This window comes from Xenopus tropicalis, chromosome 7 (genome assembly GCF_000004195.4).
Source record: "Xenopus tropicalis strain Nigerian chromosome 7, UCB_Xtro_10.0, whole genome shotgun sequence".
In the NCBI taxonomy this organism is placed as follows: Eukaryota; Metazoa; Chordata; class Amphibia; order Anura; family Pipidae; genus Xenopus; species Xenopus tropicalis.
The window spans coordinates 124793803-124815932 of NC_030683.2; the positions used below are offsets into that span (position 1 = coordinate 124793803).

Genomic DNA, 22130 nt, shown 5'->3' on the forward strand with positions numbered 1-22130 from the left:
ACACTGAGTACACAGAAGGAGAGGTTTAAAGTAAACTAAAGGCGCACCAGAAGCTGTTAGGCACCTGGGATCAGGGGTCGGTATGTGACCTACGGGGGGCGCTCATTACCAAACACGCATGTATAGAGATGCCAGAGCCGCGGCTATATAAACGCAAATGCTTTCCATGCACTGCTAAACCAAAGGCATACACGACGTATCGCTACTGGGACAGGTAACTATTAACAGTATATAGAATTGCTCATCTTCATATTATGTTATAGGTCAATTCTAAGCAACTCTTCAATTGGTCTTCATTATTTATTTTTTTATAGTTTTGAATTGTTTGCCTTCTACTTCTAAAGATCAACTCATTAGACGAGGTCGCCAAACAAGCGGATCTGCTCCAGATATGTCCACCTAGGATGGGCGATGTCGGGTTGATTCAGTCGTTTGGCCCTAGGGCCAAACATTCCAATTAGACCGAGGTCTGATCCGACGGAAAATCATACCTGCACAATCAAGATCTGGACAGTTTTAGGCCAGATATTGGCTGGGTAGGCCCATCGGGGGTGCCCATACATGTGCAAAATCGGTCTAAACTCTTTGCAGCTTTCAAATGGGAGTCACTGACCCCTGCAGCCCAAAAACTATTGCTCTGAGAGGCTACAGTTTTATTGTTATTGTTACATTTTATAGTTTATATTTCTATTAAGGCTCTCTCCTGTTCATATACCAGTCTCTCATTCAAACCATGCCCTGGTTGCTAAGGTATTTTGGACCCTAGCAACCAGATGGCTGCTGAAACTGTAAACTAGAGAGCCGCTAAACAAAAAGACCAATTGCAAACTGTCTCAGAATATTACTTTCTACATCATACTAAGTGGGAGATTTAAAAAGGATCTTCAAAAAAAAAAAAAAAAAAAAAAAAAAAAAAAATTATATATATTTTATATATATATATATATATATTATATATATATATATATATATATATATATATATATATATATATATATATATATATATAGGACCCATTATCCAGAATACTCGGGACCAAGGGGATTCCGGATAAGGGGTCTTTCCATAATTTGGATCTCCATACCTTAAGTCTACTAAAAAATCAATAAAATATTAAATAAACCCAATAGGGCTGTTCTGCCCCAATAAGGGGTAATTATATCTTAGTTGGGATCAAGTACAGGTACTGTTTTATTATTACAGAGAAAAGAGAATCGTTTAACCATTAAATAAACCCAATAGGGCTGTTCTGCCCCCAATAAGGGGTAATTATATCTTAGTTGGGATCAAGTACAGGTACTGTTTTATTATTACAGAGAAAAAGGGAATCATTTAACCATGAAATAAACCCAATAGGGCTGTTCTGCCCCAATAAGGGGTAATTATATCTTAGTTGGGATCAAGTACAGGTACTGTTTTATTATTACAGAGAAAAAGGGAATCATTTAACCATTAAATAAACCCAATAGGGCTGTTCTGCCCCAATAAGGGGTAATTATATCTTAGTTGGGATCAAGTACAGGTACTGTTTTATTATTACAGAGAAAAGGGAATCATTTAACCATTAAATAAACCCAATAGGGCTGTTGAATTATTTGATTAAAATTGAGTCTATGGGAGAGGGTCTTTCCATAATTCGGAGCTTTCTGGATAACGGGTTTCGGATAAGGGGTCCCATACCTATATTATATATATTATTATTATTTTTTTTTTTTTTTGCATAATGGAAAAAATATAATTCTGAACACCTTTCCAAGATTCATTTAAAATTCTGGTTTCAGTTATTTCTGAAAGTAATTGCTACTGAAAGAAGTAACTGTTCTCAGATTCTGACTCATGAAACAAAGTAGCAGAAGTCAGTTTTCCAGGACCTGTTAATCAGCCGATTTTTGCTACAGGGTTTCAGGAGTCAAAGGCAGCAGTGGAGAGAATATAAACAGGCAGGCAGATTTAGACAAATGTGCAAGTGGTCTTTTTTTTTTTATTGTGTGTAATTTGAATAACTTGTTCTGCAGCTCTTGGGCTTGGAATTCAACACATTATCTGATTGCTTGGGGTTAATTACCCTAACAACAAGGGAGCCGGACTGAAACCAAAATGAAAGAGGAATAGCAGTAAATAATAAACAAGTGAACCAGAGTCACTGGTTGTTTTTAATTACTATTATTGCTAAGGTCACTGACCCCAACAGCATTTTTGTTTTTAGTCTGGAAAGAGGCAGAGCAAAAGGGGTAATAAAAACAAATACAAGTATGGGACCTGTTAATCCAGAGTGCTCGGGGACCTGGGGTTTTCGGATATGGGGTCTTTCTGTAATTCGGATCTCCTACCTTAAGTCTGCTAAAATAATTATTTAAACAGTAATCAAACCCAATAGGACTGTTCTGCCCCCAATAAGGGGTAATTATATCTTAGTTGGGATCAAGTACAGGTACTGTTTTATTATTACAGAGAAAAGGGAATCATTTAACCATGAAATAAACCCAATAGGGCTGTTCTGCCCCCAATAAGGGGTAATTATATCTTAGTTGGGATCAAGTACAGGTACTGTTTTATTATTACAGAGAAAAGGGAATCATTTAACCATTAAATAAACCCAATAGGGCTGTTCTGCCCCAATAAGGGGTAATTATATCTTAGTTGGGATCAAGTACAGGTACTGTTTTATTATTACAGAGAAAAGGGAATCATTTAACCATGAAATAAACCCAATAGGGCTGTTCTGCCCCAATAAGGGGTAATTATATCTTAGTTGGGATCAAGTACAGGTACTGTTTTATTATTACATTGAAAAGGGAATCATTTAACCATTAAATAAACCCAATAGGGCTGTTCTGCCCCCAATAAGGATTAATTATATCTTAGTTGGGATCAAGTACAGGTACTGTTTTATTATTACAGAGAACAAGGAAATCATTTTTAAAAATTTGAATTATTTGATTAAAATGGAGTGTATGGGAGATGGTCTTTCCGAATTATCTCTAAAACCACAAATGCCAAGTGATTTATTAAAACAGCCCTTTTTATACAAAAACACAAACTAAACAGGGCTGGGCGTTTCTTCACATTACAGCAAAGATGACAAAGAGGAAAAATGAAAAGGGGAAAAAACACATCCAAAAATAACGGAGGGTTCCGTCACAGATAAAAATAAATGCGTTTTAGGTGAAAGAGCACTGACGTGCGCGCCCGTGATTGTTATGCATAGCTAATGGAATGGAATGGAAGCCAGGCAGGGCAAATGTCAACTTACTTTTTTTTTTTAAAGGTTATTTTTTATATATAACAATAGAGAGTAATAGGGGAAGATAGGCAAGGAGTTCCATTTATCAATGCAGTAGCTAATGATTCAATCTAAGGTGCCCAGATTTGATCAATCTTGTCTAGATTTGTAATATATGTTCATTTGTAGAGTGCCAATTGCTTATTCACTAAAGGTCCCCATACATGGGCCGATAGTAGTTGCCAATATGGGTCCCTTAGACTGAATCGACAGCTAATCGGCCCGTGTATGGGCACTACCGATGGGACTGCCCGACAGATATCTGGCCTAAAATCGTCCAGATCTCGATCGGGCACGTTAAAAAATCTAGTCGGATCGGGGACCGCATCGGCTCGTTGATGCGGTCCCCGGACTGACTTTGACTATGCCCGTCATTATAATTTGATTCTTTGGCCCCAGAGCCAAATGATCGAATTACCCTGGATTCTCCCGATATCACTCACCCGTAGGTGCGCTGCAAGTTGGAGTGATATCCCCCCCCTCACCCCCAGCAGCCGATCAGCAGAACAATGGGAAGGGAGCAAGATAGCAGCTCCCAGTAGGTATCAGAATAGCACTCAATAGTAAGAAATCCAAGTCCGGCTTGGGACTCCTCCAGTTACATGGGAGTAGGAGAAACAATAGGTTAGCTGAAAGCAGTTCTAATGTGTAGCGCTGGCTCCTTCTGAAAGCTCAGACTTAGGCACACTTTACTGCTGCGCTGCAAGTTGGAGTGATATCCCCCCCACCCCCCCACCCCCAGCAGCCGATCAGCAGAACAAAGGGAAGGGAGCAAGATAGCAGCTCCCAGTAGGTATCAGAATAGCACTCAATAGTAAGAAATCCAAGTCCGGCTTGGGACTCCTCCAGTTACATGGGAGTAGGAGAAACAATAGGTTAGCTGAAAGCAGTTCTAATGAGTAGCGCTGGCTGAAAGCTCAGACTCAGGCACAAGGCACTGAGATGGCGCCTACACACCAATATTACAGCTACAAATACATTTGTTGGTACAAGAATAAAAGGTTAAATGGCAGAGGGAATTATTTGCTGTGTAACAGTGTCATTTATAAATAAAAAGTACAACATAGAAATCAGGACAGTGTCCCTTTAAGAATGATCCTGGGCCCCAGTTCCTGGCAGCTGAAACAGAGGATTGCTTGGAGAGTTGAGCCTTTTTCCACACAGCTCTACTGACACCTTTATGGTTCTGATGGGTTATTTACTGAGGCCACTGGGCGATTACGCTTCATAGAGCTTAGCATATGCCGCAAACCTGAAAGCGTCATTCCTTGAACTCATTTATAAACAATCACTTGAGGGAACAGACCAGTGCTCAGATCTGAAATCTTGTTGCCGGGGGAAACGACAGATTCGACTGTATCCCGGGGCATGTTTATACTGTTGAGAGTAGTTGTGCTCCCTGTCACTTTATATATACACCCCCCACCCTAAACACTGATGGGGGTTATGTAATAAAAGGCACTAAGTTTGCCCAGAAGCAGTAACCCATAGCAACCCATAGCAACTGTTTAAAAGCAAACATCTTATTGGTTGCTAGGGGTTACTGCTCCTGGGCAAATTTAGTGCCTTTTATTACATATGGGAGTTAAGAGAACATAACTGCGGGACTAATAGCTTGGGAAGAAGATTCTACCGCACAGCAACACAAGTGTTAAATGACTTAAGCCTGTGGGTCAGCACCCAAGGGAGTCAGCCGCCATGATGAAGGCTGAAAACCCGATTAAGAAAAGATCAAGACCAATTTTTTTTTTTTGCGTTCTGTGTGGCAGTGTGCACCCATGGGAACAAACCCGAGGCTGGATTCAATTAGCCCTTGTCATGTGGAGACATACACCAAAAATGAAAAGCATGAAAAGTGCGAGCCATAAGGTGGCCGTCACTGATCTACAGGCACTGAAATCAAACCCTGGCATTAAAGGGCTACCGCCATGATGTTTATGGGGTAACTTTTATTTCTAAAGGACTTCTCCTACTCCCATGTAACTGGAGGAGTCCCAAGCCGGACTTGGATTTCTTACTATTGAGTGCTATTCTGATACCTACTGGGAGCTGCTATCTTGTTCCCTTCCCATTGTTCTGCTGATCGGCTGCTGGGGGGGAGGGGGGGGATATCACCCCAACTTGCAGCACTGCAGTAAAGTGTGCCTGAGTCTGAGCTTTCAGAAGGAGCCAGCGCTACACATTAGAACTGCTTTCAGCTAACCTATTGTTTCTCCTACTCCCATGTAACTGGAGGAGTCCCAAGTCGGACTTGGATTTCTTACTATTGAGTGCTATTCTGATACCTACTGGGAGCTGATATCTTGCTCCCTTCCCATTGTTCTGCTGATCGGCTGCTGGGGGTGAGGGGGGGGGATATCACTCCAACTTGCAGCGCAGCAGTAAAGTGTGAGTGAAGTTTATCAGAGCACAGGTCACATGGCTGTGGCACCCTGGGAAATGAAGAATATGGCTAGCCCCATGGGAAAAACAGATTACAATGCAGGATTCTGCTGGAGAAGCTCTATTAACTGATGGGTTTTGTTTAAAAAAAAAAAAACATGTTTTCCCATGGCAGTATTCCCTAAAGTAAAGATTTCTCGAAAGGTTACGCAAGAGGAACCCAATGCCGATGCCTCAATGAATATATAAATCCGCATGGTAATCTGCCCTCCCACATCCTCTATTGAGGTTTAAGTAACGAGTCTTGATGAGACCAACAAGTTTGGGGAGTCACAATTAATTTCAAAGGGAAGCTTTCACTGCCAAACCTTGCTGCGTTTGGAGGAGAGCCCTTGGTTTCCCTTAGAATGGAAAAAATTATTCAACTTACAATTAACTGTTATGATGAATAAAAGGCATGGGATCCATCATCCAGAAACCCATTATACAGGGATGGCCATCTCCCACAGACTCCATTTTAATCAAGTAATTTACACTTTTAAAAATGATTTCCCTTTATCCCTGTTATAATAAAACAGTACCTGTACTTGATCCCAACTAAGATATAATTACCCCTTATTGGGGGCAGAACAGCCCTATTGGGTTTATTTAATGGTTAAATGATTCCCTTTTCTCTGTAATAATAAAACAGTACCTGTACTTGATCCCAACTAAGATATAATTACCCCTTATTGGGGCAGAACAGCCCTATTGGGTTTATTTAATGGTTAAATGATTCCCTTTTCTCTGTAATAATAAAACAGTACCTGTACTTGATCCCAACTAAGATATAATTACCCCTTATTGGGGGCAGAACAGCCCTATTGGGTTTATTTCATGGTTAAATGATTCCCTTTTCTCTGTAATAATAAAACAGTACCTGTACTTGATCCCAACTAAGATATAATTACCCCTTATTGGGGCAGAACAGCCCTATTGGGTTTATTTAGTGTTTAAATATATTTTTGCAGATGGAAGGTATGGTGATCCAATTTATGGAAAGTTCCCTTATCTGGAAAACCCCAGGTCCTGAGCATTCTCGATAACAGGTTTTCATACTTTTACTCAAATTTTAATGTGAAAAAACTTTCATTTTGCCAATCCCACATCTTTTCTTGCTAAAAAGGAGGCATCAAAATGACCAGAAATCGAGTGGAAAGCCAGAAATGGCAGTTGCCAGATGTTTTGCAATCAAAACCCAATCCAAGGGTTTCATGCTCTGCCTGCAGAATGCTACAACTAAAGGAGCAGCAGGGCAAACATCCTGGATATAAAATGGTTATTGCTAAATCCTATGCCCTGAACATTATCCATATGGCTGATGATCTGTCTTTATATTTCTATTACTCATAATCTCATATTTCACATAGGCATCAGAAAAAGCCGTGTTCTCCTACTGCAAATAAAACAGGATATCTGCCCGGCAAATCCTGGTCTGCAGCCAAAGGCCTTTAAATGGTCACAAAATGCCTCAGTGACTTCTAATATCCTTATCATTTACAGTAGGGGGTACATTATCCCTTATAATACATGAGTGATACTCAGAGTTCCCTGTATAACTCAGCCTGCAGCCTTGTGCCTTTATATGGGCACAGAACCCCTCAGTGACTGCTAATATCCTTATCATTTACAGTAGGGGGTACATTATCCCTTATAATACATGAGTGATACTCAGAGTTCCCTGTATAACTCAGCCTGCAGCCTTGTGCCTTTATATGGGCACAGAACCCCTCAGTGACTGCTAATATCCTTATCATTTACAGTAGGGGGTACATTATCCCTTATAATACATGAGTGATACTCAGAGTTCCCTGTATAACTCAGCCTGCAGCCTTGTGCCTTTATATGGGCACAGAACCCCTCAGTGACTGCTAATATCCTTATCATTTACAGTAGGGGGTACATTATCCCTTATAATACATGAGTGATACTCAGAGTTCCCTGTATAACTCAGCCTGCAGCCTTGTGCCTTTATATGGGGGGCACAGACCCCCTCAGTGACTGCTAATATCCTTATCATTTACAGTAGGGGGTACATTATCCCTTATAATACATGAGTGATACTCAGGGTTCCCTGTATAACTCAGCCTGCAGCCTTGTGCCTTTATATGGGGGGCACAGAACCCCTCAGTGACTGCTAATATCCTTATCATTTACAGTAGGGGGTACATTATCCCTTATAATACATGAGTGATACTCAGAGTTCCCTGTATAACTCAGCCTGCAGCCTATATACAAAGGACACCTCAGTGATTCGGAATATCCTTATATTAAAAATGACATGTTGGATTCTGTTAACACTTGAATGCCATTATGAGAGCTTCCAATCGGAGTGACAGAATACACAGCCATTAAGTGATATTTTTAAAAAAAATTGTCAGACCTGCCTGAACCTATCCATTCTCTCAGACAGATACGTACATGCCTGGGAATGAAGTTCCGGGACGGCAGCCCAATCTCACCGTGTAACTACTGGTACAGTACAAGCCCATGTAACCGCCCCTGGCCATTGGCTTATTATAAAACGCACACATGTAATACAGGGATAATAATGCTTACTTACCCTGCTGCAGGCTGGCAGGAAATTCAGCGGATAAAGCGATATTACGGCTCCTATAAGAGAGGATTAAGTGACACATTAGACACCATTGTACTGAATACCGGAAAATATCCCGACCCGACGCAGTGACGGGCGCATAGAATTAATACAAAATCATAAAGCGCAGAAGATAATCCAGACCCACGGGGCATGGGAAAAGTTTGTCATCCTCAGCTGCAGATTAATATGAAAGGCTTCTTTATAATCAAGGAGAAAAAAAGGTGGTTTGAGTAGTAACAAACATTAAAGGGGAACTCCACCCAAACACTTGAGCTTTTTGAAAAGTACACATAATTTCAAGCGACTTTGCAATATAAATCAATTAAAAATAAGCAGCCTTTTTGTGATGTTTAATATAATAATATGGTTTGGTACAGTTCCCTAAGCCCCGCCCCCTGTTCCCCTGCTGATCTGGCTGACTGCCTTTAGCTAGCATCCTCCCAATCCCACAATCCCCTGCTGCACATGTGATGTCAATAAGGAAAGGAACATCCCAGTGCAATGCATTGTGGGTTATGTAGTTCCTGCATGCTGTCTGTAAGCTGTGGAGAAGTTGTTGCAATTTGTATCATAAATGTTTTAGTCCCTCCTCCCTTGCAAGGATTTCAACTGATGCAGAAAGAGAATTACTGTTTTGCAGCTGGATTTCGGCATATAAAAATGGTATTTATTCATAGTTTCTGCAGGAACAGATTACAGTGATGGGTATATTAGGGGTGTCCATGTTGTGTGGGGCTCTGTAACACATTTTGTGTTTTAGTTCCCCTTTAAAGTAAACTGCCTGCGTTTACTGTACAAGTACTGTATGGACTTACTTCACTAGGCAGCCAGGGACCTCTCTGCTATAAGCCAGACGTACCAACCAACAAACTCACTGCCAAGGCCAAGGTGAAACAGCTGCGCCCGAGATACAGTATCAGAATAAAATGTGTTTAGAGGAGATAAACGGCTAAAAATATCTAAGCTGTCGCCATCTGCATTTAACTGCCGATCTGCAGAGAGAGAATGATGAGATGTGTTTTATCAGAAGGCCTGAGTAGGTATATAGAACATAAACAGAGATGGTTTTGTGGGGCAGGAAAGTGCCAAGATAAATCTACACATACCTAAAGGGAAACTATACCCCCAGAATAAATATTCAACCATTTATATTATATTAAGTGGCCTATTAAAGAATCTCACCCAACTGGAATATATATATCAGTAAATATTGGCCTTTTACTTCCTTTCCCTTGAGCCGCCATTTTGTGATGGACTGTGTGCTCCCTCAGAGATCAGCTGACAGGAAGTGATGCAGCTCTAACTGTAACAGGAAGTAGTGTGGGAGCAAAAGGTAACTGGTAAAGATTAAAGAATGTAGAAAGGTTTGATCATGGAGTAGGTGAAAAGGTCTACAAATAGACATCATCCCACTCAGGGAGCAACAAAATTGATGTTCCTGCCCTCACCGTGAGGAACCCCCTACCCAACATCCCCCGGCAGGGCATTCCCCAACCCCCTCACTGCCCTCACCGTGAGTACCCCCTACCCAACATACCCCGGCAGGGCATTCCCCAACCCCCTCACTGCCCTCACCGTGAGGAACTCCCTACCCAACATCCCCCGGCAGGGCATTCCCCAACCCCCTCACTGCCCTCACCGTGAGGAACCCCCTACCCAACATCCCCCGGCAGGGCATTCCCCAACCCCCTCACTGCCCTCACCGTGAGGAACTCCCTACCCAACATCCCCCCGCAGGGCATTCCCCAACCCCCTCACTGCCCTCACCGTGAGGAACCCCTACCCAACATCCCCCGGCAGGGCATTCCCCAACCTCACTGCCCTCACCGTGAGGAACCCCCTACCCAACATCCCCCCGCAGGGCATTCCCCAACCCCCTCACTGCCCTCACCGTGAGGAACCCCCTACCCAACATCCCCCGGCAGGGCATTCCCCAACCCCCTCACTGCCCTCACCGTGAGGAACCCCCTACCCAACATCCCCCGGCAGGGCATTCCCCAACCCCCTCACCGTGAGGAACCCCCTACCCAACATCCCCCGGCAGGGCATTCCCCAACCCCCTCACTGCCCTCACCGTGAGGAACTCCCTACCCAACATCCCCCGGCAGGGCATTCCCCAACCCCCTCACTGCCCTCACCGTGAGTACCCCCTACCCAACATCCCCCGGCAGGGCATTCCCCAACCCCCTCACTGCCCTCACCGTGAGGAACTCCCTACCCAACATCCCCCGGCAGGGCATTCCCCAACCCCCTCACTGCCCTCACCGTGAGGAACTCCCTACCCAACATCCCCCGGCAGGGCATTCCCCAACCCCCTCACTGCCCTCACCGTGAGGAACTCCCTACCCAACATCCCCCCGCAGGGCATTCCCCAACCCCCTCACTGCCCTCACCGTGAGGAACCCCCTACCCAACATCCCCCGGCAGGGCATTCCCCAACCTCACTGCCCTCACCGTGAGGAACCCCCTACCCAACATCCCCCCGCAGGGCATTCCCCAACCCCCTCACTGCCCTCACCGTGAGGAACCCCCTACCCAACATCCCCCGGCAGGGCATTCCCCAACCCCCTCACTGCCCTCACCGTGAGGAACCCCCTACCCAACATCCCCCGGCAGGGCATTCCCCAACCCCCTCACTGCCCTCACCGTGAGGAACCCCCTACCCAACATCCCCCGGCAGGGCATTCCCCAACCCCCTCACTGCCCTCACCGTGAGGAACCCCCTACCCAACATCCCCCGGCAGGGCATTCCCCAACCCCCTCACCGTGAGGAACCCCCTACCCAACATCCCCCGGCAGGGCATTCCCCAACCCCCTCACTGCCCTCACCGTGAGGAACCCCCTACCCAACATCCCCCGGCAGGGCATTATTCCCCAACCCCCTCACTGCCCTCACCGTGAGGAACCCCCTACCCAACATCCCCCGGCAGGGCATTCCCCAACCCCCTCACTGCCCTCACCGTGAGGAACCCCCTACCCAACATCCCCGGCAGGGCATTCCCCAACCCCCTCACTGCCCTCACCGTGAGGAACCCCCTACCCAACATCCCCCGGCAGGGCATCCCCCAACCTCACCACTGGGAATATTCTGATCTGACAGGCAATACAGCGCTTATAGGATGAAGGGATGACCAGGGTGATGCAGATTAATTTCCCATGAGATTTGTAAGTATTTATTCCCGGTTTGATCTGTACTAGATAATCATATTTTGAGAAATACACAAAATCCATCAGTAATCTTAGCACAATATAACAAAGAGAAATAAATATACATCAACTGCTGTTTAGTGACAAAAGGCATGTAAGTATGCTGCGATAATCAATGGGAAAGAAAAAAAAGCCACGTCTTCGCCTGACTAAGCAACAGCCAACTGGGAACCAGAGCCAGCTGGCAGCTAAGTGTTCTGTGTATGAGGACAAACCAATGGCTTGTCCAACTGATATCTGACCTACTATCAGCAATCTTTAGTGTAAGTTTAAAGGGGAACTCCACCCAATACAACTTAAGTTTTATTAAAAAGTAAATGTAACAGTAGTCAACTCAGCCGGCATCCTCCAAACCCCACAATCCCCTGCCCATGTGTTGTCAATGAAGAAAGGAACATCCCGGTGCAATGCATTGTGGGTTATGTAGTTCCTGCATACTGTCTGTAAGCTGTGGGTAAGTTGTTACAATTTCTAACATAAATGTTTTAGTCCCACCTCCCCTGTCAGAATTTTAAATGATGCAGAAAGAGAAGAACTGTTTTGCAGCTGGATTTCAGCATATAAAAATGGGATTTCTTCCTACTTTTTGAGGAAACAGATTACAGGGATAGGGATATTAAGGGTTTCTATGTCGTATGGGGCTCTCTAACAAAGGCCTGCACAGACCCCCATCATGAACAAATATTTAGAATGAGGGGCCGAATGATCGGATAACCTGGGTGACCAAATCGGGTATAAATCTGCTCCTTCGGCAGTGCAAGCGTGGCTTTTCCTGTACGGCGCACATCCCAGGGGAAACCAATTCCGACTCATGACTTATTTTACCCGTGTTTATATACAAACATCACCATTCCGTAAATAGAGAAAAGAAAATCTTCCTGCCTCTCGACTTGCTATTCCCCAGAGATCTCCCTGCACAGGCAACGCTGTTAACCCCGTCTGAGGGAAACTCCAGCAGCCTAGCACTTTCCGAGGAAGAAATATTTTTCATGATACAAAACACATTTCGTTGGCCAGAAGTTGCTTCATATTTTTTTCCATTTTGCCAATCCTGCCCGACTGAGTCATCATAAACGGCTGCCAAAGGAAATCTGAAACCTTGCAAATGTTACTGGCTTATAGATATAAGGCGACTTGCAACTCTGTATATAATGGAGAGATCATTTACAGCCCATATTCTTTGCACAAATGATCAGAACACTAGGCGGCCATACCCCGTGTCCACTCGTACGTACGTTCTCCATGCTTTTAATTGGAGAGCAATAACAGATCTGCCCCTCTATGGCCTCCTTTACCCTCCCAAACATCAATATATCTGCCTTCTTCACAAGTAGTGAGTCCCAACAATACAGAACGGATAAAGAGCCCCACACAACATAGAAACCCCTAATATACCTATCACTGTAATCTGTTCCTTCAAAAAGTATGAAAAAATACCATCTTTATATGCTGAAATCCAGCTGCAAAACAGTTCTTCTCTTTCTGTATCATTTGAAATCCTGGCAGGGGAGGAGGGACTAAAACACTGATGTTACAAACTGTAACAAAGCTTACAGACAGCATGCAGGAACTACATATCCCACAATGCATTGTGCTGGGATGTTACTTTCCTTATTGACATCACGTGTGCAGCAGGGAATTGTGGGATTGGGAGGATGCAGGCTGAGGACAGGCGACTACTGTTACATTTATTTGAGTCACAAAATAGTCAGCCAGATCAGGAGGAGAACAGGGGGCGGGGCTTAGGGAACTGTTCCAAACCATATCACAGGGATCCCTTATCCGGAAACCAGTTATCCAGAAAGCTCTGAATTACAGAAAGCCTGTCTCCCATAGGCTCCATTTTAATCAAATAATTCAGAATTTTAAAACTGATTTCCTTTTTCTCTCTAATAATAATAAAACAGTACCTGTACTTGATCCCAACTAAGATATAATTACCCCTTATTGGGGGCAGAACAGCCCTATTGGGTTTATTTCATGGTTAAATGATTCCCTTTTCTCTGTAATATTAAAACAGTACCTGTACTTGATCCCAACTAAGATATAATTACCCCTTATTGGGGCAGAACAGCCCTATTGGGTTTATTTAATGGTTAAATGATTCCCTTTTCTCTGTAATAATAAAACAGTACCTGTACTTGATCCCAACTAAGATATAATTACCCCTTATTGGGGCAGAACAGCCCTATTGGGTTTATTTCATGGTTAAATGATTCCCTTTTCTCTGTAATAAGAAAACAGTACCTGTACTTGATCCCAACTAAGATATAATTACCCCTTATTGGGGCAGAACAGCCCTATTGGGTTTATTTCATGGTTAAATGATTCCCTTTTCTCTGTAATAATAAAACAGTACCTGTACTTGATCCCAACTAAGATATAATTACCCTTTATTGGGTGCAAAACAATCCTATTGGGTTTAATTAATGGTATGGAGGTCTTAAGGTATGGAGATCCAAATTACAGAAAGACCCCTTATCTGGAATACACTTGGTCCCAAGCATTCTGGATAACGGGTCCTATACCTGTATTACATTAAAAATCATGAATTTTTTTTTAATTGCAAATTTGCTTGAAATTATGTTTCAAAAATTCTTCCATTGTGTTTGGGTGGAGTTCCCCTTTAAATGCTACAGTACAAGACATTACCGAAGAGCAAGCATCTCCGCGTCATGTCTCTGAACCTGAATAAACAGTAAAAGAGCACTGCATTATTGTCTGCAAATGACGGGCCCATCAAGCTAATAGCGGACTGGGGACTTTTAAACGGATGACGAACTGGGTCATTAGCACCAGGAAGAGGAAGGCATTAAGGCTTTTACAGCGAGAAAGCTCCAAAGCCCACTGTGATTTACGTTAATATTACTCCTCTAATGGAAATCAAATTGACTTCCAGATATTGTTTTGACTGGAGACTGGATGCGGTCAATTTAAGGCTGGTATCGCATTAAGGCTCGAAATTCAATAGTCAGAACTGATTCCTTTACTCGTGCAAGAGATGGCAAACTAAATGGCTTCCAGACACTGGTACCTACACCCTAACTAGGGCCAAATGGGGCCCCGCACAAGATTGTATGGCCCCAAACTGCTCAAAAGCCTCACTAAACCCAACATGTAGAGCAGGGGTCCCCATACACCTTTAGATCTGCTCGCTTGGTGATGTCGCCAAGCGAGCGGATCTTCTCCCGATATCCCCCTCCTATGGGTTGGCAATATCGGGAGAATCCAGGCGAATTATAACAATGGGTATAGGAAAAGTCGGTCTGGGGACCACATCAACGAGCCGATGCGGTCCCCGATCCGACTAGATTTTTTAACCTGCCTGATCGATATCTGGCTGATTTCAGGCCAGATGTCGGTCGGGCAGGCCCATCGTTAGTGCCCCTACACGGGCCAATTAGCTGCCGAATCAGTCTAAGGGACCCATATTGGCAGCTAGAATCTGCCCGTGTATGGAGACCTTTACTCGTGGGCCACAGTCAAATGTAAAAAGACTTGGGGAGCAACACAAGCACCATAAAATTTCATGGAGGTGCCAAATAAGGGCTATACACTTGAATAAACCCCATACAACAATTGACACTTCTGTGCGGCTTACTCCCAGTGTGTAATGAGTAGGCTTTTTTCTCACATTAGATGGTATCTTGTTACACTGAGGTGCCGGGTTATTCGAGGTGTCTTATTTCTACCAAGAGATTCTCTATCAAAGCCACAAAGAGTAACCTCTGTGCAGGATACAGCTTATACAGAAAGTTCCAGATGAACTAAGGTGGTCACACATGGGATTCCTTGCCCAGCCTATGAGCCAAATGGCCATCTACTGGGATATCTAATCAAGCTTGTGGATGGTAAAACTCTACTTATCTTCTAAACAAGGCAGGAGAGGTCATACATGTAGAAGGTATTGGCAGGCTATAAGTTTATACGCAGGTAGAATCATTGCTGTCTGGGTTTCTGATCTCCATACCCACATTCACAAACAGATGGCTTCACTCACAACTTAAGGTGGCCATACAGGCTAAGATCCACTCGCTTGGCGAGGTCCGATCGAGATCTGGCCGATTTCAGGCCAGATATCGGTTGGGCAGGCCCGTCGTTAGTGCCCAAGATTAACATTGTTTATGTTCTTCCATGTGACTCCCCAAGGCTACAAGGAACACAAGTGATGAATCCATAACCTGCTGAGATCTGAAGGACCACTATACTGCTTCTTAGTACTGGCGTAATACCAAGTTAACACTCAGGACAGAATATGAGCAAGTTTGTTTCTGTTCAACTGAGCTTCATACCATGGCGCACCAATGCTGGCAGAATTTTGGCATCATCTATTTGCAAAACTAGGCAAACATCTAAAGTTGATTCATGTCCAGCCATAGCCCACCATTTTCCAACCTGACCCTCTGTGTCGTCATCGCTTGCACACCCACAACTAACACACCCCTTGCTCACCACTCCCTTTGATGTTGCCCCCAGTGGCCTCAATGTAGGTGCCCATTTTTACATTTCTGGCCTGAAAGCAAGTTTTGGAGGCACAGAGACAGTTTTACCCCAAGCTGAGCCTCCTGCAGGCCAGCAGTCCCCATGGGGCTACAAACAGCCAATCACAGCCCCAAAGAACTTTTTTTATGCTTGCATTGCTCCCCAACACTTTGTATATGTATGGCTGACGAGTAAAAAAGGTTGGGGATCCCTGGTGTACTTAGGTTGGCCATCCCAGCTGCTGGTTTGACAAGGACCACCAGACAGAGATTATATAAATCCATTGGCCTTTGTACAATACAATTTATACATGTAGCTTTTTCGTTTTCTTCCACTAATGGCAGTGCTAACCACAAATCAGGTAATATTATGACTTTAATTTGTTATTATTCAATGTATGCCCAGTGCACTGGCATGGGAGGGGCACAGTGGCTAGAGGACACAATGCAGCTGGTGCCAGATGTCTGAGTGGGCAGGGAGAGAAGAACTAATGATCCGCTCTGTTCCAGATTAAAGGAGATTGGACGTGTATCTGGCACTCAGATTAAACCAGGCGTTCTGGTATTTCCAGATATCAGCTCTGTTTCTAGCAATGTCATAAGGGCGAACATGCAAAAGACTGACAACGATAAAGTCTAACAGTGGCCACACACGATAAGATCATCTCCTGGTATCCCCATCTATGGTTGGACGATATCGGGCTAATTTGGTTGTTTGGCCCTGGGGTTCGCATTAACAGGATGATATGGTCCCCGATCATATGGAAAAATCAAACCTGCCTGATCGAGATCTGCCCAATTTCAGGGCGGATGACGGTTGGAGAGGCCCGTCGTTCGTGGCTATACTTGGGCATATAAGCTGACAAATCGGTCTACAGGATATCGGACCGATATCGGCCACCTTAAAGATGGCCATACACGCACCGAAACCTCGTTACGTACGATATCCATGTGCATGTATGGCGGTTCGACAAGGTGACCAATATCGCAAAAGGCTGCGGATACCGGTCGAAACGCTGAACGGCCAGGTTAAAAGATTTTGATCGGGCGCCATTGAAGGCACCCAAGCAAAATCTACGTTCAGGTAGAATTTCTATTGTTTCTACCTCCATATCGGACGATTCAGCACTGAACGTCTGTAGAGGGTGGGAACGATCTTTGGTCGCACGAAAAATCGAAAACCGCTACACGTATGGCCAGCTTAAGTGTTCATCAACACCGGGATACACAGAGGGCTCCTCCACCCTAAACGCTGTTTTTGCCACAATGAAAGAAAATGTCATTCTAAACGACTTATCGAATACAAATTTTCAATGGTTTTATTGGTCAAGTTGTTTATGTTCTCTGCACTGTCGCTCCTGATTGGCTGGAGAAGAAATTACGTCTGCTACCCTGTTTAGGGTCCTCGAACCGACTGCGCCTATACCCCAGGGCCAAACGACTGAATTAGCCTGAATTAGCTCGATATGGCTCACCCGTAGGTGGGGATATCGGGAGAAGAACGACTCGCTTGGCGACCTTGCCAAACGAGCGGATCTTAATGTGTATGGCCACCTTTAGAATAATGTTTTTCTATCATTACACAATAAGACGCAAGTGTTGTTGCCCTTATCCCTATGCAGATCTGTGCGACCCGGCATAGCACTACAGGTGCGTGTGTGTAATGTATCAGAAAAATTGACTTTTTTTTGTTAAATGCACAAGCTTTCAATGCCGGCACAGCCCTGGGATAACAAATCAATATTCCATTCATGTTTAAATTAAACACAGACAAGCAATCGGGCAAGCTTGATCGGTTACACAATGCCGGAGAGGCTTCCCCAAGGAGAGGAGAGGAAACCACAGCTAAAAAGGTAATCAATCAGCCGGATATGGGCTACTGGAACAGCACTCACACACACCACTACCTGGAAATGGCAGGGAGAAAACCATCTGCTTCTTCCCTCATTATGCTGCACAAATGTGCCCAAAGCAGTTATTTATATTTACAGTTAAAGGCAAACTAAAGCGCCATATGTTTCATTCACTTCAGTAAGTTTCAGTATGCGTATTGTAGGGACGGCTGGTTATTAGCCCACTGCAAGCCCTGCCAACTAAAGCCGGCCACACAAGCCTGAGTTGGCCACCACCCACATACTGGGCCAAATTAGGGTCTAGGCACTAAGGATCAGATCATACAGTGGTCCTACAAAGACCAGAGGACAGAATTTTCATACCTGTCCAACAGATATCTGGACTATTTCTCCCAAGGGCCTGCACATGGGCCAATAAACCAAGTGGGAAAGGGACTCCCAAGGGCCTGCACATGGGCCAATAAACCAAGTGGGAAAAAGACTCCCAAGGGCCTGCACATGGGCCAATAAACCAAGTGGAAAGTCCCACACAAAACAGAAACCCCTAATATCCCTATCACTGTAATCTGTTCCTTCACAAAGTAGGAATAAATACCATGTTTATATGCTGAAATCCAGCTGCAAAACTGTTCTCCTCTTTCTGCATCATTTGAAATCCTGGCAGGGGAGGAGGGACTAAAACATTGATGTTACAAATTATAACACACTTCTCCACAGCTTACAGACAGCATGCAGGGACTATATAAAACGAAACTGGGTAAAATTGACAGACTGCGCAAGACAAAAAAGATATTTGTAATATAGTTAGTTAGGTAAAAATGTAATCTATAAAGGCTGGAGTGGGCAGATGCCTAACATAATAGCCAGAACACTACTTCCTTCTTTACAGCTCTATAAGCTGTTAGCAGTCAGTATCCAATCCGTGATTTGAGGGGCGGGCATATGGGTCATAACTGCTCACTTAGTTTGCATTTGGATCTGACCTGCTCACAAACTAAAGGTGGCCATACACGGGCCAATTCTAGCTGCCAATATTGGTCCCTTAGTCCGTCTCGGCGGCTTATCGGCCCGTGTATGGGCCTGCCCGACCGATATCTGGGCTAAAATCGGCAGGTTTAATAGTCGGGTCGGGGACCGCATCGGCTCATTGATGCGGTCCTCGAACCAACTGCGCCTACACCCGTCATTCTAATTCGATCATTTGGCCCCAGGGTCAAACAACCAAATTAGCCTGAATTAGCCCATCATCGCCCGCCCATAGGTGGGGATATCGGGAGAAGATCCGCTCGCTTGGCGACCTCGCCAAGGGAGCAGATCTTCACGTGTATGGCCACCTTTACTGACAGTTAAGTTCCATGTGCCCCCCCCTAAAGTCACTGACTAAGAGGTTAGAGAGCGGTAAAGCAGGAAGTAGTGTTCTGGCTATTATGTTAGACATCTACCCACTCCAGCCTTTATAGATTACATTTTTGCCTAACTATATTACCCAGTTTCATTTTTACACTGAACTGTTCCTTTAAATGCCAGTATAAGGTAACTGCCAGTAGTAAAGACAAACACCAGTGGGGAAAAAGCTGAGTATTATGTGGTAGGCACCCAACACCTGTGCAGTTGGGGACATCAGGGTGCGCACCCTTCACTGGAGAACTACAGGTCATTTGACAATAAGAGAGCTCTACGTTAGCCAGTTGCTAATGGAAATGCACATATTGGGTTGCAACGCTTTCACGCTTCTGAAGCGCAACCACAGCGGAACAAAAAAAATGAACCACAAAAGAGGTAAATACAGTTTTTATGTCATGCTTCCCCCTTCCGGGGCTTCAGCGAGAACAAAATAGCTGCTCCCTTGCCACAATGACACACGTGGGTACATTCGGCAGCTTTCGACAGACACACAAATGTTTCCTTGAAGGCTGCGCGAGATGCCGACGGCTGTCACTGGAGATCACTGTCACTTGGATTACTGTGCTTTAAGCTACATTTACACCGGTATTTAAGCCATTCGCTGGGGAGGCACGAAGCCTCATTGCTTGCGGTGCGGAAATCCGGATGGAGGAGTTTGACAGAGACTCAATCTTTCAAACTTCTGTCCCATTTTTATGACTTAGAGCTTGAGTTTTGTTGGAAAATGGACTCTGTACCGATCCATTACAGATTCTGAATTCAGAAAAACCAAACATTCTGGTTAGAGAGCTTCTCACGTGCACCTTAATTAAAAAAAAAAAAACTTTATTTTATTAGGTTTCTGGATAAGTGAAAAGGAGGCAAGCTGGGGGAAGGAGTTGGTCTTTAAAGGGGAACTCTGCCCAAACACAACTTTTTTGTAAAAAAAAGAAATAAACATAATTTCAAGCAACTTTGCAATATACATATTTTAAACAATAAGCAGCCTTGTTATGATGTTTAATGTAATAATGTGGTTTGGAACAGTTCCCTAAGCTCCGCCCCCCTGTTCCCCTGCTGATCTGGCTGACTACTTTGAAACTCAAATAAAATGTAACAGTAGTCGCCTGTCCTCAGCCTGCATCCTCCCAATCCCACAATCCCCTGCTGCACACGTGATGTCAATAAGGAAAGGAACATCCCAGTGCAATGCATTGTGGGTTATGTAGTTCCTGCATGCTGCCTGTAAGCTGTGGGGAAGTTGTTACAATGTGTAACATCAGTGTTTTAGTCCCTCCTCCCCTGCCAGGATTTCAAATGATGCAGAAAGAGAAGAACTGATTTACAGCTGGATTTCAGCATATAAAAATGGTATTTATTCCTACTGTTTGAAGGAACGGATTACAGTGATAGGGATATTAGGGGTTTCTGGGTTGTGTGTGTCTTGTGTGGGTCTTTTTAGCAAATTAAGGGGAAATTGGTTCCCCTTAACTACCGGTTCACCACTCATGGAACACACAAAAATAAAAGTAATCCTTGCACTAGTGAATTCAAGGAGAATTCCTGCTGGACTTGTCATAAGCAGCTGACTGCCTGATGGGAGGGCATGTGATTGTTTCTCTGCTCCAATGAGCATGGCATGAATATGCAAAAAAGGAGCCGTTGTTGCCCTGAGGAAGATCACAACAATGCGATCAAAACATTGGAATCCTTTTTGTTTTTTCTTCCCAGGCATGCTGTGTTTTTGTTTTGTAAGTGCTCCTCCATGCTCCAGATATATATTTACAAGCAAGTGTATTGCTAGGGCTGTATAGGAATTTACCAATTCAATAGTCTGCTTCAGCCACTTGAGAAGTTTGTGTGAATCTGGCACAACTCCATTGTAATAGATAAGACCCAATCAACACTGGCATTTTCCATTGTAAAATTAGATCCATGTGGTCCCGCAGAGAACCATAAAGTTGCACAGAGGTTAGATTCCTTATGGTTTGGTGTAAAAACTGTATGTGCCTCATAAGTTATTTTAAAACTAGGCTTATTTACAAAAGGAGTATTACTCTGGGTATTTATGTTGGGTTTGGGACTATTCCCCCGTGGGTCACCACCCTTATGGGTTTCCAGATAATGGATCCCACACCTGTACTTATCTGTACAAAGAATCAGAAGTTATTGTGTTGGCTAAAATTTTGGAAGCGGGGGGGGGGGGGGGGATTAATGTCCCCGTGGGCCGGGGACAAGCCCTCTGCATCACTTCAGTAAACCTTCAGATTACCAAATCGATGCAAAGGGCTTTACACTGGCGATTCCTATAGTTAGAGGTGGAAAGTCTTTTCAGAGCAGAGATCTATCACCGCTCCGTGGGTTCTTACCCTAAAGGTCTTTTTCCGATGAACGTTGGGATGTTGGTCGTACGTTTAAATGTAATGATCTAAAACTGACGTTCAGAGTGAATCTGTAGGATAAAGCCATAAAAATAACCAATGGGAGGGTGTTCTGAACATGAAATAGTTACAGGCACCAATCGTACGATAGTGACTCCCACTGTAGGGCCCCCAAGGATATCAGCAGATACACAATACTGCGCAGATTTTATCCTTATCCGACCAGAATGTTCTAACCTGTCCCATCGACTACATGACCGATCACCCCGGATTGAAAAGTATCGGGACAATAATTCGTAGCCCACACATGGTCCGACAATTGTACAAAATTAAGTTTTGTGCGATTATATCGGCACGTGTAAAAAAACAGAAGCTATCGTGTTGGCTAATTTTTTCGCTTTTGAAAATACAAATCGGCTCAAAACACCCAAACCCTACATAAATACCCAGAGAAATACTCCATTTGTGGCTTAGCACAGTTTCTAGATATTATACAATTTAGTAAGAAAGAAATAGGTCAGC

The 22130-nt window shown here is 44.1% G+C and overlaps 1 protein-coding gene across 5 annotated transcripts in view; it reads right to left on the reverse strand.

The window, feature by feature from the left end:
- Positions 1–22130, reverse strand: part of b4galt3l2 (UDP-Gal:betaGlcNAc beta 1,4- galactosyltransferase, polypeptide 3 like 2) — a 54910-nt gene that overhangs the window by 25286 nt on the left and 7494 nt on the right. Inside the window, exons 2-3 of one of the 5 annotated variants that reach the window (XM_004919457.4) lie at positions 9119–9295; positions 8268–8317 (exon numbers count right to left, since the gene is read on the reverse strand). The exons of 1 other annotated variant lie outside the window; for it this stretch is intronic. The gene's annotated coding sequence lies outside the window, so the exon portion shown is untranslated. Of the gene's footprint in view, positions 1–8263; positions 8318–9118; positions 9296–22130 lie in introns of all 5 variants that reach the window. 3 more of the 5 variants (XM_031905458.1, XM_002941023.4, XM_031905457.1) reach the window with 3 other exon arrangements.